The sequence below is a fragment of the Melospiza melodia genome, chromosome 3 (assembly GCF_035770615.1).
Source record: "Melospiza melodia melodia isolate bMelMel2 chromosome 3, bMelMel2.pri, whole genome shotgun sequence".
NCBI lineage: Eukaryota > Metazoa > Chordata > Aves > Passeriformes > Passerellidae > Melospiza > Melospiza melodia.
In genome coordinates this window covers 111084764-111101535 of record NC_086196.1, presented here as the reverse complement: position 1 = coordinate 111101535, position 16772 = coordinate 111084764, and the positions used below count along the sequence as shown (strand labels likewise).

General features: G+C 49.1%; 1 protein-coding gene across 1 annotated transcript in view; it reads right to left on the bottom strand.

Annotated features, from left to right (window-relative positions):
* The window catches only part of GALNT14 (polypeptide N-acetylgalactosaminyltransferase 14), a 97105-nt gene that overhangs the window by 45564 nt on the left and 34769 nt on the right, over window positions 1–16772 (bottom strand). The gene's annotated exons all lie outside the window — the stretch shown is intronic.

The following is a 16772-nucleotide window of genomic DNA, read 5'->3' as shown; positions in this document are numbered from 1 at the left end:
CTACCAAGCAGTTCTTCTCTGCAGCACAGTTCTTCACAGCTCCTCTTGGGCTCTCGACCCACTCCATTTTATTCCAGTTACCTTCACAAGCTACAGCTCATGCCCAACTAAGGACTTTGCAGCTGTAGCTCGTCTGGAGTAACTAGGACCCACTTATCTAATACATAGATCTTACAGGGACTCTCTCCATAGGTTCACACCAGCCCTGATGGACAAACCATGCTGATTTCAGACGACATTCCGCAAGGAATGTTGAAAAATTGCTCCCATGAAAGAAAATGAAAAGTATCTCACGGCCCTGGTGAGATACTACCCACCACAGGCAAGGAGAGGGCTGTCAGTGGAAAGGAAAAGATCAGAACCCTGACTGTCCTGGCCAACAGCAAACACTGCTAAACAGGCTCTGCACACCTGTAGGGGTGGGTGGCAGGACATGCAGGCACCTCGGTCACACCTCTCAGGACAACCTCTCAGGGTGGCATACACAATGGTGGAAAACTATTGTGCCTGAGCCCTGTCTTTGAGCTGAAACAAAATTCATAGATCATAAAAACATAGAATGTTTTTATGTGGGGTTGGAAGGGACCTTAGAGATCATCTAATTCCAACTCCCTGCCTTGGGAAGGGACACCTTGCACTGGAACATGCTCCTTTAAATCCCATGCAACAATTGAACACCTCCAGGGATGACATTCCACAGCTTCTCTTGGGAACCTATTCCAGCGCTTCATCCCTCTCACAGTAAAGAATTTCTTCCCAAAAACTAACCGAGGAGACTTACACGAAAATATACTAAAAATTGGAACCCTGACTATGGTTTGATATAGAGTGGGACATGATCTGATATATGTGGGGAGGGCATGCCCAAATATGGTCATGTGGGCGGGGCATACCCAAATATGGTCATGTGGGTGTGGCCAAATAACAAATATGGTCATGTGGGTGTGGCATGCCCAAATAAGGAAATGGGGCACACCCAAATATGGTCATGTGGGCGTGGCCAAATTCATACATGGTCATGAGGGCAGGGCATGCCCAAATAAGGAAATGGGGCGTGGCCAAATAAAAAAATATGGTCATGTGGGCAGGGCATGCCCAAATAAGGTCATGTGGTTGTGGCAAATTCCAAATATGGCCATGTGGGCGTGGCCAAATTCCATATATGGTCACATGGGTGGGGCATGTCCAAATAAGGAAATGGGGCATGCCCAAATATGGTCATGTGGGCGTGGCAAAATGCACAATACGGTCATGTGGGCCAGGCATGCTCAAATATGGTCATGTGGGCGTGGCCAAATTCCAAAGATGGTCTTTTGGGCGGGGCATGCCCAAATACAGTCATGTGGGCATGGCCAAATCACAAATATGGTCATGTGGGCGGGGCATGCCCAAATAAGGAAATGGGGCATACCCAAATATGGTCATGTGGGCGTGGCCAAATTCCAATTATAGTCATGTGGTCAGGGCATGCCCAAATACAGTCATGTGGGTGTGACCAAATTCCAAATATGGTCATGTGGGCGTGGCCAAATTACAAATATAATATGGGCGGGGCATGCCCAAATATGGTCATGTGGGCATGGCCAAAGTCCAAATACGGTTATGTGGGCCGGGCATGCCCAAATATGGTCATGTGGGCGTGGCCCAAAGCCAAAATGTGGGCGTGGCCATTGTCCAAATACGGTCATGTGGGCCGGGCATGCCCAAATATGGTCATGTGGGCAGAGCCTGCTATAAAACAATGCATGTACCAAATCATATGGAATCTGGGAAGTTCATAGAGCTTACTGCTGGATAGGACTGTGCACCACCTCACCTGTCCTCTGGCAAGCACAACCTCTGGCATTTCTCCCAGTTATTTCTGCATTTTGCAGTTATTCATGCATTAAGTCCAGTGACTTGTGCCTGACTGCAGAGTACCTTTCAAAAAATCATTACCTGATGACCTCCAGAGATGGAAAATCCAAGAAGTCCTGCTCACACCACAGTCAGTGCATCAGTCTCATACAAGAGTAAAAATGAGACACAACAATTCAGAATTTGCTTGACCAGAGCGCATAGAGGGGTCAAGTGATCTCCATGGCATTCACCTCCCATCAATACCCTTGCTTCTTGGCTCTCCCCAAGCCCCCCCTCCTCATGTTGCCTCAAAGTGTTTTTCATTCAGCTTTGAGAGACCTTCAAAATGCTCCTTTCCATCCAAGTTATGCCAGCATCTCCTGCTCCTTCTCTGGGTTTGCTTTGCCCCTCCTTAGCCAGGAAGAAGCTGCCAAACAGAGGGCTGGCCATGGCCTGTGCATCCCCAGCACCACCATGGCACCCAGGGCACAGCTGTGAGCAGTGAGACAATTGCTGCTGGCACATCCTGCATGTGGGGTCAGCTTTGGCACAAAGACATACTGAGAAAGCTCTGGGATTCCCTCTGGTGTTGCCTCTAAGCTCCACCAGGACACAATCTGAGTGTGGAGGTGGCAGCTCAGAGCACGGATATGACTGTCACAGCACAACAGGAAAACCAGCGGCGGCAGGAATTGCCACCAGCTCCAGACCCTCTGGTCCTGCAGGTCCACCTCGGGCTGGCCATGGCTGTGGGCAGGTTGGTGCTATAGAAACACCAGAGCAAAGGCCTAGAGCAAAGAGAGGCTGGAAACACAGCTGGAAGGCTCAGCAGAAGGAAAGCAGCCGTGCCAGAAGGAAAGAAGAAAGGATGCGGAGTCAGATGTCAGCTGGCAGTGCCACATGATTCCATGGAATGCCAGCTCAAGTTTGGCTTGCCAAGGTGAAAATATACCCTTGAGAAAGGTCAGACGGATTTCTCTGTGCTGGACTGGCATGTGCCTCAGGTCTGCATTCCCAAAAAGGGGCTGAAAAATCCCTAGGGTGGTATGAAACAGACGCTGTCAGGCTGGGAGAAACACTGGTGGTCCAAAGAGAGGAATCCCTGGTTGAGCAGATGACTTCAGGGTGTACAAGGGCTTCAGCAAGGGTAAGGAGGCACATCTGCAACAAATACTCACTGCAACAAATAATTCCTTGTGGTTCCTCACAAGGAATTATTCAGCAGGTTTGAACTAGATGTAATTTGATAAAATTGCAAAGAAGGCCCTGAGGAAAAATCTGCTGGGGCTGTGAACCAGCTCTGGCTGTAGATTAGATGTCCAGAGGAACCTGTCCAAGTCTGCTCCTTCCCCACAAAAATACTAGAAAATGCACAAAAGACTAGAGTCCTGCAAATTGGTGCAGCTTAACCACTGGCTGACCTGAGATCAGTCTCCTTGGGTTGACCAAGAAATACATTTTTCTACACAGCCTCTGGAACCTGAAGCAGTGCTGGATTTGGCTAGCATGCAATTAATATTTCCTCTAACTTGCTGCCTCTTTCAGTCTCTTTCTTTCTTCTCCCTGCAAGATAGGTATCTAAAAAATTAATCAAACGACTAAATTTGAAGAAAAGGGGAAATGCAAGAAGGCAAAAATAACCTTCTGTGCACATGATGTGCTGCTGCCTGTGAACCTCAAAACTGATGAGAAGATGCATTTATAATTCATTAAAAATTTGCTGGGTTTTTGTCTTCAGAAAAGGAGAAGGGAAAAGAAAGAGAATTTACTAAGAAGGAAGGAAAGAATAGCATGGCTGCCTTTAAAAACAAGTTAAACCAGATTGTGTGTCTTGATTTTCAAAGCAGCTCATGAATAATTCAGACTTCTAGGGCCCTCCACACAGACTCAGGGTCTGTCTTGCTTCTTGACTCCCTCCACCCTTCCTTGCTCAGAACTGAGGCAAAAAGAAAAACTGAGCCAACAAAAGTGAAAAGAAGAAAACAAAACCAGTACAATTCAGTAGAATTTTAAACTGATGCCAGTTTTACTGGAACACCAGAGCTGACGGCAGAGTTTTTCACTTAGTAGAAGTAAAAGCAAAATCTGGTACATTGCACCTTCATGGACAACCACCAATCCATTATTAAAGACCTTCAGAAGCCAGGAAAACCTGAAATTACATTTCAGATGGTTAGAACCCTGGATGTAAAGATTCCTTAGGGAGGATGCTTTCTGACCAGAGAGCTTCCTGGCATCATATGGCAAATCAAAGCTGAGAAAGTCCCCATCCTCACAACACCTCCACAGTCACAGCTGGGGAAGCACAAACCCAGCTCCACGCTGTGACAGCTCAAAACCACTTCCAGCATGTAGGGATCTGCAGTGCTCAAAGCAGAAATCCACCCAAATGGCCCCAAAACAAAATGCCCTTTTGCTGCAGCTGATGGACTAGGAACTTAAGGTGCTGGCTAGAAGAAAAAACCAAACAAGAAGATGGAAGAAACTGTCTCATGGCCTAAATTATCATCAGGAGCGAGTCTTGGAGAATTAGTTCCATTATTTACTAATACTTGACTTTGATTTCAGCCTACATAAACGTATTAGGTCAATAGAAATAGCGAGACAAGCACGAGAGTTAAACAAACAACTTCATTCTGTCAGAATTACTCGGAGCAAGTTATCAAAGTAATCGATGGCACATAATAACCATAAGACAAGTGGTCAATATGTTACAGCAGTCAAAGGCAGAGGATGGTTCTAGCAGAGGGTGATCAATGACACCCTGGGAATGCTGAAGCACTTGCTGATGAAGGGATGGCCACCACGAAATCATCACTGGGCCTTGGTGTGATTCAGGTGGGTGCAGCCTCTGAAGGCCACCGAGACAGGCAAGGGTTTCTCTTCCCTAGAAAAACACCAGGATCAGTCCATTGCAGGGAAGGAGGCACCTGGAGTTTTAAAAGGAAATCCTGTGCCCCCATGGACTGACTGATGCCACTGTCATATTATCTGAAAAATCCCTTCACCAGGATTTCTTCTCCTGGGAAGCTGAGAAGCCTCGGGAAAAAGGAAAACAATAATTACCTGATTTGTTTCTCCTGTGTTTTGCTGCTTTGGAATGTGGTTTGGACATTGTTTCATTGGTTTCATGGGAATTGTTTTGACTTAATGACCAATCATGGTCAGGCTGTGTCAAGACTGAGAAGAGAGTCACAAGTTTTCATTATCATCTTTTACAATACAGACAGAAGGCTTTCTCTATTCTTTAGTATAGTTTTAGTATAGTATTCTTTAATATAATATAGATCATAAAATAATAAATTAGCCTTCTAAGAACATGGAGTCAGATTCATAACTTCCTCCCTACAACAGGGACCCCAGAAAACACCACAGACTGATGCTGGCACAGCCACCTCAAGGGCCATGGCTGGGTCTGCAGTCAGTCCCGGTGTGTCAGAGACCCCCATCCCTCCTCCATCCCCTGGGAAGAAGCCTCTCCCTGGTGCAGTGATGCCTCCCACCAGTGGCTCCTGCACCCACCAACGCACGGTGCAGCATCACTTCCACTCCAGCACATCGCTTGTTCCTCAGGAGCCCAGTGTGTACTTTTCATCTGATACTCAAAATCACTTGCTTTTAAATACAGCTTGTCATTTTTAGATGACTCAAATGTCAAAAACATTTGAGATCTAAATGAAATTTTTCCCTTTTCAGGATGAGAAAAACAGATCTTTTTGGCTCTAAGTTTTCCTGCCTTTTTACTTTTAGATTTGCCAACAGCTTTGCTTTTGGTTTATCCTGAAATTGCCATCTCCTGGCTTTTCTTTCTCTTAAATAACCAAAGGACTGAAACACTGTTATTCACTCAGCTCTACCAAGCCCTACCTACTCACATAGCCCCCAAACTCCAGCTCCAGAGATGTGGCACTGACAACAGACACAGCCCAGGTGTAGGCAGCGAGGTGGATCCCACCACCCACTCTGTCTCTGTTTCCAGCTCCAGGCTCTTGAATAAAAGCAGCAGTGCCTCTCCCCAGGCACTGCTCACCTTGAAATGGAGCAGTTTGTCCTCAGGGCACAGTGACTGGCAGGTCACTGTCTTTTATTAAATTCCCAGCTCTCACTCCTCCACTCCTCTGTGTCCCCCGTGGTGACAGGGACATGCAGAAAGATCACTGCTCCACAGACAGATATCTGGGGAACGAGCTTTTATCTCTGGGTGAGTGTGTCACAAAAGTGGAGCTAATTAACTGGGGCTCTGTTTTTGAAAAAGGTTAATATTTTATCAAATGTCTTCTGTCTCGAGGAATAATTAGCCCTGGCAGCAGTAGCTCTGACATTTCCCAAGGGATTGAGCAAGAGGCTGGAGAGAGACACACGTGGTATTGATGGATAGACAGCAGCTCAACTCAGGGCTAACAGTGCATCTCACCAGCAGGTACTCCTCAACACAAACCAACCTGCCACAGGATATAACAGAGGCAAACCCCTCTCTTCAAAGGCTGTACACGTTCTTCTGGTCCATTCCATGCCCTCTGGGGCAAGGATGCTCTAAAAAACCAAGGCACTGTGACTCAGCCAAGAGCACTGACACTGGAGCACCAGTCCCAATCCCTTCTCCCCAGGCACTCTTTTCCCTTATTGCTCCAGCACCCCACTCTGCACAACAAAAGGGAAGTCCCATGGGTTCTCCTAATTCTTCCATCCCAAAACCAAGCCTGTTCTCATGGGGGAACCAATGACTGAAGTAAATTCCCACAGGGACTGTGCAGGAGGAGGTTCCCCCAGTGCCTGCACAGAAATCCTCAGTACAATGCACAACATCTCTCCACAGGGCTGGGATGCAAGCAGGGGAAATTGAGGGACTGAGAAAGGATGAGGGAAGGGTCATTTCAAATCGACCCAGAACTGGTTTGTGTGTGCATTTTTTCTTGGCAAAACGCAGTGGACGGGTGAGTGGGGAATTTCCAAAATGAAATCAAAACTGTCTCATAGGGAAACAAAGCCAAAATGACTTAGGGGAAAGAAATACATCACTATGTGGGGGGGAAGGGAGGGGAGAGGGAAGTTCTCAGCTTTTTTCCCCTCTCTGAAACCGCAATTTTTGGCAAGGAACACAAAATAAAGGTATTCTTCAGGGAAAGAACAGCTGGGATGGAAGCTGTGCATGCTCCCCTGTGAGCCCCTCAGATTCTCTTTGGGAGGATGCCTGTCCTGTGCAGAAGCTTTTCCCACCGAGGGGCTGGGAGGAGGGACAACTTGGATGAACAAACCTCAGCAGTAAGAAATGCAGCATTATACCAGGATATTTGCTGGAACAGTGCAGTCATCCCCACTGCCTGCAGCCAGGCCCCAAGACACTGAGTCCCCACAGACTCCCCCAGGACCCACCTGCCAATCCCCTTGGGCCTGCAGACACCTTTCAGCCAAGACTACAGCTCAGGAATGGTTTCTGCTCACTGTGCAGACAAGTGCCATAACTCACACTCCTTGCACAGCCCACTCACATGGAAGTAGCTTTGCCCTCCAGAAAAAAAAAAGAGTAACACAACCACTTAACTGGCACATCCTCCTGCATCATAAACACCTGCCCATACACTTCCATCAGCTCCTCACGGAGCCCAGCTCACTCCTCAGCTGATTCTCAAGTTACCCTCATCCTTCTCATGCAAGAAAAAGAAGAGGGGATGAACAGCACTGAAAATCCACCACTGCAGAATAAATGCTGTCACATCTGCCACCTCCCTACAGCAGACACAATCTAAACACAATCAGCCCTGCTCCTGGAGAAACACCAGCCTCCCCCAGGCCCAGCATTCCTTCCCAGAACCATTTTTAATCAAAGCTCCTCAGCCTGCCTTTTCTCTAGGCAGCCCCTCAAGACACAAAACTGTAGCATCTCACCTCACCTCCTGCCCCTTGGTGACAGCCAGCATCCAGAGCCCATGACTCCAGGGCACGAGTCACAGCCTGGGACCGCTGAGCTGTGCTCCAAAAGCCTGAGGGGAGCCACCACACTGCCAGGGTGAGGAGGACACAGCACCTCTGAAACCAAGAGGGTGGCAGGAGCTCGTTTTCCTGGGATGGTGACAATGACCCAGTGTTCCTGCCAAGGAGGCAATGCCGAGTGAGCCAACCCAGCATCTCTAGCTCCAGGGAGGGATTACAGAGCAGTACCATAGGCTGCCTCAAGCATCTGGGTTTGGATTGGGATCTCAGTGCCTGAAAGCCTCTCTCCTTTCCATGGAAGTCTGGAGTGGTATGGGTGTCCATGATGCCCAGGAAGCACAGCAGCTTCCTGGAAAGACACGGGAAGATTCAACGTGGGCAATGGCAGAAGCCCTGTCACATCCAAGGAGGGAAGAGTGGATTCACTTGAGGATAAGTGAATGTTGGGATGATGGTCTAGCCAGGAGTGCTGGCCAAACAGAGATCCCAGCTCAAACATGGGCAGCCATCCACAGGGAATGCAACTTCTCTCATTGCTCAAGCCCACAATAATCCCATTTCATGCAGACCCTTCTCATTTACTCCTTCTTCCCCTACCACATTCAAAAAACCACCAAACCCAGAAGGCTTCAAAAGAGGACAGTATGTAGAAAGATATTTGAAAAAAGATCACTGCATTAATCTGTTTTTGTCCCCTGAAGCCAGCTGTCCCTGCCTCAGAACCCATCAGCTCAGCTGAGCCCTCCACCAGGAAAAATGTGGGGCAGCAAATGTCACAGACACTGGGGCAGCCACAGATGCTCCAGTGTGGGGACTTGGACACTCCCCAGCTATTTCCCAGGATTGTGCGTGTCCAGCTCAGTTTGCAGTTGGCAAATCCCCAGAGAGACTCATCACACATCTGCATGAGCTCTCCAGGAACAGAAGGTGCAGCAATCAGAAAGAGGCACCTCAGGGCAGGTATCCCCACACCTGTACCAGACACCAACTCCAGCAGAAGCAGGAAAACACAAAATACTGGATTTCTGCAGGGCTAGAACAATCCAGTCAATATTTTTGTCCACTTTCAAACAACGTAATGGAGTGGAGACTCCATGGGATTTTTGTCTTTGACCAAGTTTTCTCAACCCCACTGTTGGCAAAGGCTTGCAGTGTTAAGCCACAGAAGATCCATGAGCATGGTAGTTAAAATAACCCAAAAATGATGAACACCAAAACAGGAGATGACAGCACCTCAAGCAACTTCAAAATTGTTTCACAAACACAGGAAGCTGGGGGGAAATTCCACATGCTGCAACCAGGGTTTTTAAATTACATCAGCTTTTACAAAATGCTGGGGGGCAAGCCTAACAGGCAGGAGTCCCAGTGGGCTCATTGCTTTCTGCATTGAGACAAACCTGGGCTGATTACACAGCTGACCCAGCTTGGAGCAGAAGGCTGGATCAGAGACCTCCTGTGGTCTCTTCCAGCCCAAATTATTCTATGATTTCATGAAGTGCCAGTTTCTGATTAATAGCTGTCTTGCTCTCCTTGCTTAGCTGCCAAGAATTGCCAACCTCAATACTCCTTGTTCTCTGTGCTACCTGAAAACAATCTCTCTGTGTTTTGATCACACAATGGTTCCTCAAACCCCCTTGCAGTTTCCAGTCCAAATTCACCCAGAAGAACAAGTGCAAATGCCACTATGTGAGGTGAGCAATCCACATAAACACGAAAGTTTCAGATTTAGGCCACAAAAGCCATCTGATCAAGGGCACAACCAAGACCTTGAGCAGTTGTAGTTTATCCCAAAGGAAAAAGCCAGCCCCTACTCTGCTTAAAGGACTGTTCTCATTCATGCTGACATATCTCAGCCTAGGGAGATGATGGAAAAACACAGCACTGAAAGCTAACCTCTTGGGGTCTGGTGTCCAAGGAAAAAAAGCAATCATGCTGTTTCCTAACAGAAATACTTTTGTGTAAAATGTGTTTTCTGCCACTGATTTGTGTACCTGCTCACCTGCAGGGTCATGCTCTGCTCTTGCTGTCACTAGAAATAAGGAGACCAAGACCAAAGGCAGGAGTATCCCAGATCTCATATTACCCAGCTGTTTCAGCCCCAAAATGCTTTGCAGGCAAAAGATCTGGACAGCCCTCACACATACAGGATTTTGCTGAAATATGATAAATCTCATTTTGCAATGAAATGACAAATATCCTGGCTCTGCCCAGAAAACAGAGTAACAGCTGGAATAATAAATCAAGTGACAGAAAAACTCCTCAGGCCATTGCTGACAGCCACCCAGCAGCTAATGAAGAGCCCCAAAGGCAAGAAGAAACCTGGACCATCTCACACCCAGCCACCCCAAGCTCACACAGGGTGTTGCCACCCTTCTAATGGGGGAGCACCCACACAAGAGGGTACAGGAGAGAGCAGAGCCAGCAGCACAGACACCTGGCCACACCAGGACACCTCCTCCAGCTCTCACCACTGCCACGTCCAGAGATGTGGCAGCATCTGAGCAATCCCTTGTCACAGACATCTTTTATGAAAAATCCTTTCTTTAGGATTTTTCCTCCTGAGAAGCTGAGAGGCCTCAGGAACAAAATGTAAACATTGATTATCTGCTGCTGTGGAATGCAACAGGTGCATCTGTGATTGGCCCATGTTGGTTGTTTCTAATGAATGGCCAATCACAGCCCAGCTAGCTCGAACAGAGAGCCGAGCCACAAACCTTTGTTATCATTCCTTCCTATTCTATTCTTAGCTGGCCTTCTGATGAAACCTTTTCTTCCATTCTTTTAGTATAGTTTTAATGTAATATACATCACAAAATAATAAATCAAACCTTCTGAAACATGGAGTCAGATGCTCATCTCCTCCCTCATCCAAGAGCCCCTGTGAACACCGTCACACTCCCTCTCCCATCCTCCTCCCCTGGCTCCCTCCTTCATCCAACCTCATGGGCAGGGTCCATCCATCTGCCCTGCACTCAAGGCTCCTCTGCTCAGCCCTGCCCCAAGGAGATGCTCCCAGCAGCACCAGGCACAGGGGGACCACGAGCACATGCACCCCTGCCCACACCAACTCTTGCCCTGCTCTACCACACAGCACCCCCTGAGCCAGCAACTCATGAGACTCTGCTTGAGCAAGCACATTTTAAAAATAATAATCCCCCAGGACTTAGTCTGCATTACACAGGAAAGTGGATTAGCCCAGCTACACTCCAGAGGGCAAAGTAAGAAATGTGTGGAGTCAGCAAAGTGAAAGATAACAGGAGACCTCAAAAATCTATGGGTTTGGTTTTGCTCTCAACTGTGCAAGGTCCACCTAGGTCCCTACAAACCCTCCCTCAAATTCAAAGTGGGTTTGGTCACCTGCTAGGGATCCTAGGGACTTACCTGCTTCTGCAGGTCTAATGTTCAGGCATCATTGTGGACAGCAGAGCCCCCACTCTGTCCTGCCTTGGCTTCTCCATACATACTGGCATCCAGACATTAAGTTCTTCCTTTGGGGACTCTCAAGAAACCAGGAAAGAAAGGTAAAATGCCTAAATTCCTATGTGGGGTAAAGAAGAACAACCTCAAAGTGGTTTTGGTCTGGTAGGAAAGGAAGCTGGAAGAAGACAAGGCAATGTGAGAAGTCCAAGGCCATCATAAACACTCCAAACCAAAGGCAATGCTGCCAGCTTTTCTCCCCTTCGACTCCTCATTCCCAAGAAGACATCACCACATTGTCAGTGCTCGTCACTGCTGGGGGGCAATCACCAACTCACCCAAAAACAGAGCCACTGCTCAGAGGCAATCATCAACTCACCCAAAACCAGAGCCACCCCAAAGCCTGTACATGCCCCAGCTGCCCTCTTGCCATCTGCACAGGGATGCCAACATGCCACGTGCCAGCTATGCCCAAGAGGGACACGGGGAAGGGCAGAGAGCCATGCTCAGCCCCAGATGCCCACAGGTACCACACCCAGCAGAGGTGATCCTCAGGACCACCTGTTCTTTCCAGTCATGCCCACGCTCAGCACAGCCAGGTAATTTTGCCTAGCCCAACCACTGTGACGTGAAATGTGCAAGCTCTGCACCCTTGGGATGCAAGCTGAAATTAATGGGTCAAAACAGCACTGCAGTGTGTAATGCTCCTGCTTGAGGGCTGAAATCCTGGCATTTCTGGACCTTGAGAATACAAGACAGCAGCTCTCTGCCTTAGGGAAACCTCACAGGCATCACCTGCATCTTCCCAACCCTCCAAAACCAGTCTATATGAGCAGAGCAACCAGTCCTAAGCTGCCTTCCTACCCAGGGGACACTCTCCAGCTGGCTTAGCACAGGGATTTAAGACAAGAAACCTGGAGGAAATCTTAGGAGTGCATGCTGTTGCTCTCAAAGAGAATAGGACTATAACTATAACAGCAGAGGTTTTTTTTAGGGAGCACAAGCTGGCAGGACCTGGCTTCTGGGCTGCCAGGATGCTCTCACCTTCAGCAGACAATGCAACACCTGATCTTCGTGCCTGCAGCATCCCTGCCAGCCTCATGTTTCAATCACAACTTGATCTTAGCAGCTGCTTTCTCTGTCTCACACACACACGTACACACCCCTAAGCAGCTGTAAAATTAAACTTCAGTTGGGTAGGCAGGACCTCTTGTAAAGCACTTGAGACTCAGGGAAGGAGGGAACTTCAAAAATGCAGTCTTGTGCTAGAATTTGAGAGGGCTCCATCCTTGGCCTTCTTGCTTTATCAGCTCTTGAGACAGCACGACTAAACATGTACCGCTGAAGTAAGAAGCAAAACAAACAGAGGAAAACAGACGCTGGGAAATGCCTGAAGCTGGCTGACGTGATTTGCAGCAGCTGGAGAAGTCTGCTGGAGGCTCTCACCTCTCATCTCCTCTCCTTATCCCCGATTTCCCCCTCAGCCTGCACAAACCCCCGCCCAGGCCGGTCCCAGCGAGCCTGGCAGCCACAACAGCATCCGCGCATCCATCAGAGCCAGCGGGGCACGGCGAGGCGGGGGTCAGCCCAAGCAGCATATGGAGCACTGGCGTGGCGAGCACCAGCCTCCCCAGGAGCTGTCTGCCACAGATGGAAAGAGCCCAGGAGCCATCAGGATGAAATCTTCTGGCTGGGGGCGACACGTCCCGGCTCCTGCCGGCGTTCCGAGCGGCTGAGCAGTGCTGGAGAGCTCCGCTCCTCTCCCCCGGCACTGACTCATTCGCTGCCGCTGCGGTCCCGCAGCGTGCCGGTGGGAGTTGTGGGAGGTAGGGATGAGGTAATTCCCAGTGCATGTGGCTATCCTGGTGGAGGGAGACTAGCCACCCACTCCGGAGGAATGAGCTGGCTGTGCACAGTCTGGATAACCACCAAGCTCCAGGTCCGGTGTGCTGATGCAATCACAGGGATGTTTTAACCTTGAGTTTTGGGGAAGATGGGGTGCAGCACAACAGGAGCATCCAAGGTCTTCTCCTTGGAGAAAGGCAGCCCTTTATGTGGTCCAAGGGTGTCTTGGTTTGGAAAGACAGGAGTCTGCTAAGGAGGGCAAGAGCCTCCCCTGAAATGGAAAATGTAAACTCTCCCCACCCCTCCGAATTGCTATCAATTTTAAATTAACAGGCTCTCAGGCAAAAATATGGGAGCAGGAAATAACAGTTCTTTAATAGGGAAAGGAAAAAAAAAGGATAAAATAAACAATGCAGCACACTAGAACAACACTCACAGAGTCAGAATCCAACCTGACACCCTGTGGGTCAGGGTGTTGGTGGCAGTCCCATTGGAAATGTGGCTGCAGCCCTCCTGCAGTGTCAGGTATGGTTCTGTTGGAGCAAGGGGGTCCTGTAGAGAAGGATGTATTCTTCCTCTGAAGATCCAGGGGAAGAAGAGACAGCTGCTGTTCCTCTGGGGAATCCAGTGGAGAAAGCCATACTGGTGTCTCAAAACCTCTGGATTATATCCGGGTAGCAATGCTTGGCTCCTCCCTCTGGGCGGAGCATCTCCCAGTGGGATGTTATAGCTCTTATCAGCCAAGCAGTGACATTCAATAGTCTGTTATCAGCAACGTCCCCTCCCGAGGGAGGTGTGAATGTGGTCACTCAAAGAGAGAAATAAGGCAAACTGCCCACTTGACAAAGGTAATCTGCCATACAGATGGTGATGGAAAACATCTTGCATGGCAATCTTCAACAAAGAGCTCAGTCAATGTGCAACCAGGAATGCAGTGAAACAAGGAGGTCACCAGGAGCAACAGTCCAGCTGTGATATCTCCCAGGCCAGGTGACACAAAGTAGTCCTCAGAAAGCATGACAGCTCCCTGGCTGAAATCACCCACAAACCAAGATGAAGTTCATAGCCTGCACTAGCCAGAGGCAAAGAGAACCACCACAGTTTTTCCTGCTCTGATTTCTTGGAACACTGCAATTCCTCTCCATCTGAAACTATTCCACTGGCTGCAATTTAAAAACAAAATCAATCCAGCAAACATTGCTAAGCAACTGGCTGTCAGTGCCACATCCCATCCCATTGAAAGTATTTGCCCTCTCCATGACCTCCTGGCAAGGAGCTTGCTGCTCAGCCCTTGCCAGATTTTGTACATTCAGCTATCGCTGGCAAGTCCAGATGCTTGGCTGGATTAGTAGAGATAACATCAGGAAACCTTCTGCAACCATCCCAACGAAAAACACCCCACAGAGAAGCTGTGAGGAGCAGCATTCCCACATCCCAGTCCCTAGGATTAGGATCCAATGTGTGGGTCTCTGGGCATTACCATGATCTGAAGGTCCATCTCAGTGCTGTCACACATCACACACAGGCAGAAAGGATGGAGAGCCAACACACTGGAAACCTTGTCACAAAGCAGAGCACAACATCTCACCGAGAGGCTGAGGGAGAAGTTGCTTATCAATGGCAAGGAGCTGAAATGATGGATGAGACCCTCTCCAAAGCCTCCAAAACCCTTGCACAAGCTGGGCAGGAGCCTCTTGGCACAGTGGCACCCCTGAGTATGGGGTCCTGAATTGCCTCAAAGTCAGGTGGAGTAGAATTGAGGCCTAACTCTCTGGGTTCACTCTGAGCAGCTTAATCCGAGTTTTCCATTGAAACCAAGCCTCTAAACACAGCCTCCAGTGGGATATGCAGCAGGAGCACTGCAGGTGTCCCTCCTCCCTCAACAGCCTGCTCCACACAACCCTGCTCTCCCCTTCACAGGAGGGCACTGAGTCAACCCCATGGTGCATTCCATTTATACGTCCTTGCACAGCCACCAGCAACTTCTCCCTCCTCCGAGAGCAGGCCACGCTTATCCATGCTTTCCCACACATTTCTGCTGCACAGTTCAAGACCAGCTTCCAGGCTGCACAGCAAGGCCTGACCATCACCTACAGCAGCTCCCAGGACACCTGTGCTGTAAGTAAGAATTATTTTTCCAGAGAGGGCTCAGCTCTGCACTTTGCTCTCTCCCTCAACCACCAATCCCAGATCCTTCTCCCTCCTTCATTGTCTCCATCAGCGCCTGCCTCCCCCAGACCTGCCGGCAGCTCCATTTCCTCCGTGGCTACTCTAATGCTTGGCTAATGGTGCATCATCCGCAGCATTCCTCAGGCATACTCAATAAATCAGAATCCAATTACCGGGTTAAGGAAATTGGAAACAAATTAAATTAGCCCCAGCCCCTCCCACGTGCTGTGCCCTCTCTTCCTCCTTAATGAGAACTTTTCCTTCACAGGAGCACTCAGTGCCACATCTGCCCACCCAGGAACAAGGTGGCTGCCACTGCACACTGAGGGTAGGCAAGGGGCAAGCGAGGCAATCTTCCCTTTTAATAGGGCAGATGGTTAATATCCCTGGCATTAATTCTCTCCAGGAATAGCACACTCGCTCTCTGCTCAGCTATAACAGGCGTCCGTCAGGGCTGACAGCTCCTCTCCGGAGAAAGGAGCATCTGGTCCTTACAACAAAAAGAAACTAAATAAATAAATAAGCACATGGCTTGCTACAGAGGGCTGGGGAGCTGGTGCTGTTTCAGCATTTCAGCCCAAGTGTTGCATTTGAACTGGAATGGGGGAAGTTCAGAGCTGGGTCAGGTGGCAGGAGTGGAGTCACTCTGATCTGGGAGCAGGGTGCAGCACAGGCAGCAGGGTGCTATGGCTGGGTCCAGCACAGAGCTCCCCCAGAGCAGGACTGCCTCAAAAGGGCTCCCAGGACAAGGCAGGAGAGACAGTTGCTGCCTGCAAGCTGGGACACAATGCCAGGCACAGCTCCATGGAAAGAGCTTGCACCAGCTCTGGAGTGGTGACTGACAGCAGGGGCCAGGCATATGCTGTGTCCTCAGGTGACAAAGAGGAAAACTGCATGGAGGGGACCTTGGGAGCTTTTCCTTCACCACTGGGACATCCTCACATCACCCCATCCAGCAAACTAACAATTAACCCCACTGACCTTCAGCAGGAAGGGTAGCTCTTCCCAGTGAGATTGGAAAGACAACCAGAGGGAGACTAAAGCTGAGACCTCAGCAAGCAAGGGTGCACCAAAACTCCCATCCCACCCTTCTCACACTGACAGGGGAGTGCAGCTCCATCTGCAAGGCAACAGTTGCTGCAATCCTCCCTGCCTTTCCCAAGAGCTCCTTTGGGCACCAAAGGATATCTCTGACCTCAGTGGCGCTGGAGCAGCTAGTGACCCAACAAGTTCTTACCCTTCTCTCCTCCTCACTCAGCAATTACCCCTTATTCCCCACTCCTCTGTCTGCAAAGTAATTTCAGCACTCAGCAGTTATTTTATCCCCCTTGCATCACCTCACTGCATCTGCAGAGCAAGAGTTCCCAGCACCCGTGAAGACTTTGCCCAACAGCGAGACTTGCTCTAGCAAACCCATTACTTTTTGGAAGGGAAAATAAAGGCCTTTCCTTTCTTTCCCTATGGTCCTGGAATAGCTTATATATGTTTCAATTAACAGGTTTAAAACTTCCAGACATGTCAAGAAATCAAGCAAAGGGAAACACTCAATCCCAGAAACACAACCCAGGCAG